A 3,006-nucleotide genomic window follows, 5' to 3' on the forward strand; every position below is an offset into this window, starting at 1 on the left:
GTTGTTTAAAAATTTTTGCTATTAAGAAGAGTGCTATAGGTTTAACAATTTATGCTCCTACCAGAACTGCTTAAAATTTGTTTCTCCACCTTTCCTCAGTTTTTTGCATTGCCAGGCTTTTTAATTTTGGCTAATCAGATGTGTGCAAAATAATCCTCCACTGTATTATTGAATTGGATATTTTTAATGTTGTTTAGATTTCTTCTTCTATGAAATTTTCTCTTTATAGCTTTTACCTGTAATTCTTTTGGGTTGTTTGTGGTTTTCTCACTGAACTGTTGGAGAAGGAAATGACAACCCATTCCAGTATTTGTGCCTGGAGAATCCCATGGACAGAGGAGCCTAGCAGGCTATAGTCCATGAGATCGCGAAGAGTTAGACACGACTGACCAACTAACACACACTGAATGGTGGTTCTTAACTGATTCATTCAGTCTGTATGTAAATTTTCTTTTAGTGAGGTGGGTATCAAATTCAACCTCCAAATATATGGTTTGTCGTATCACTTTACTTGTGGTGTCTTGCTGAAGTTTTACATTTTAAATTATGTGCATTATTTATCTTCTTTAATTTTTGCTTTTTCGTGACCTATTTAAGAAATCACTTGTACCTTGATAATGTAATGGCATTCTCCTATATTTTCTTACAATAGCTTTATAATTTTTCTTTGTATATTTAGATCTTTGATCCATCTGGAATTTATTTTTATGCATGCTGTTAAACAGGGATCTAATTTTATTTTCCTTCAGGTGGATAGCCATACATCTCTTGTCAGTGATGGCTAATGCAGCCTATACCATTTACCAAGTCACCAAATGTATATAAGTCCTTAACTAGGTTTTCTATTCAGTCACATCAGTCTATTTGCTGATATCTGTTTTATTACTGGAACTTTATAATAAATAAAGGTATTCTCTTCTGCTGGTGTTTAAAATGATGTGAGCTGTTCCTGTCTCTTCACTTATCTATAAGAATTTTAGGATTAATTAATAAGATTCCACTTAAAAATCTGTCTCAGGATTTGATTTCAATTGCATTGAATTTAGAGAATATTTCAGTTCCTCATAGTTTTCATATCCAATTTGTTTATATTATAGTTGCTTTGTACAGATTCTGTTTTTTGATTTGCCAGTGGTAAAGAACGTGCCTGCCAGTGCAGGAAATGCAAGAGACTAGGGTTTGATCCCTGGGTCAGGCAGATTCTCTGGAACAAGAAATGGCATCCCACTCCAGGATTCCTTCCTGGAAAATACCATGGACAGAGGAGCCTCATGGGCTACAGTCCATGGGGTCCCAAAGAGTCGGATACGACCAGGCAACCGAGCCCATGTGAACACATTGCACATGTCCTATGTCAAAGGAACTGATTTCAATCTATAACTTTTTGCGTCCCCTCCTTCCTTCTGAATTCTGTTTGCATCTTCCTGAAGCACCCTCTTTGGAATTCCTTCAGTGAGGGTCTGTGAACGATAAGGTTTCTTTGTCTTTTTCTGAACATTTCTTGATTCTGTCATCACTCTTTGTAATGAATACTGGAAGCCACCACCCAGATTCCTCTTCAGAAGTGAAGCACTGAGCTGCCGGTAGTACGGCAAGCTGACAAAGCCCAGCTGTCAGCCCTTCTAAGGAGTAGTCTAGTCCAGGGTTTACACCGGCTTCCCTTGTCAGCCCACATCCAGAGGCTGATGTCTCAGATGTATAAAGGCTGAGTCCCCTCGCTCGACTCTGAAGGAACATGCCAGGTTCAAAGTCAAGCTCCTCACTGAGACCATAATGTAGGCCAACTCTTCCCTTCATCCACTGTGGCTACCACCCCTTCCTCATATGATGTTCCCAAAGCATTCCCTAACAAACTCCTTACACTCATCTTGGACTCAGGGAAGACATCCCAAGTTGACTGATGTCATGGTTGAACCAAAAAAATAGGAGCTAATATGGAATTTTAAACTTGAATCATTAGTCCCCTGACTGTCAGTGTAGACCTCTTCCCTGATGACAGATGAACAACAGATGGACTTTGGCACAAGGTAACAAACAGTGCAATAATTAAAATTAAAAAAAAATTTTTTTATCAGTAGTGAACTGGGATATATTCTAATGGAAGGTAACATACTAGTAGTGGGTGTAACATATCAGGCATTTAAGAAATACAAGTGAACTAGTTTAAGAACAAGGAAACTGGCTTAAGCAAAATTGATTCTTTGGAAAAAGTAAAAAAGTTGAGAATGATTAAAGGCTATTAAGAATCTAAGAGTAAAAAAGTAAAGAAAAAAATTAGTAGCAAAGAAAGAGGCTTCTATCTCCTTAAGTAGGAGGGCAGAAAGCGCTGAGGAACAGGCCCAATACTTAATGCTAAGGGTGGCAGAGCTCCAGAGAACATTAACCACCACACAACCCAGCCAGGTTGGCCATGCTACGTCAGAGTGCTGGCTTGGAAAAAAGAAACTCTGATGCAATGGGCTAGGTTATGACACCTGGACATCTTGAATCCCTGGATTCTCCTGAACCCCCTAAGTCTAAAAACAGAGTCCAACTTTCCCGTTAATGGCTAGTGCTCCCCTTGGCTTAAAACCACGCAGAGGCCTCCTCCTTGAAGTGCAACATGTGCTCCCTTCAGAATCTGCCTGCCACTGCCTCTCCCTGCCCCCAGCCCCTGTTACTGGGTTGATAACTTGACTCAAGTTACAGTGTAACCTGGCACATATTGCAGTGAGTGACAAGAAGAGGGTGGCAGTGAGGGAGAAGGGTCTGATCATCAGAAGATTGTTGCTGTTTAGTTGCTAAGTCCTGTCCGACTCATTTGCTATCCCATGGACTGTAGCCCACGGGGTCCCTCAGTCCATGGGGTTTCCCAAGCAAAAATACTGGAGTGGGTTGCCATCTCCTTCCCCAGGAGATCTTCCTGACCCAGGGATCTAATTCACATCTCTTGCATTGGCAAGTGGATTCTTTGTATCATTGTGACATCTGGGAAGCCCATAATCTGCTATACTTTAATGTAAAATA

The sequence above is a fragment of the Cervus elaphus genome, chromosome 5 (genome assembly GCF_910594005.1).
Source record: "Cervus elaphus chromosome 5, mCerEla1.1, whole genome shotgun sequence".
NCBI lineage: Eukaryota > Metazoa > Chordata > Mammalia > Artiodactyla > Cervidae > Cervus > Cervus elaphus.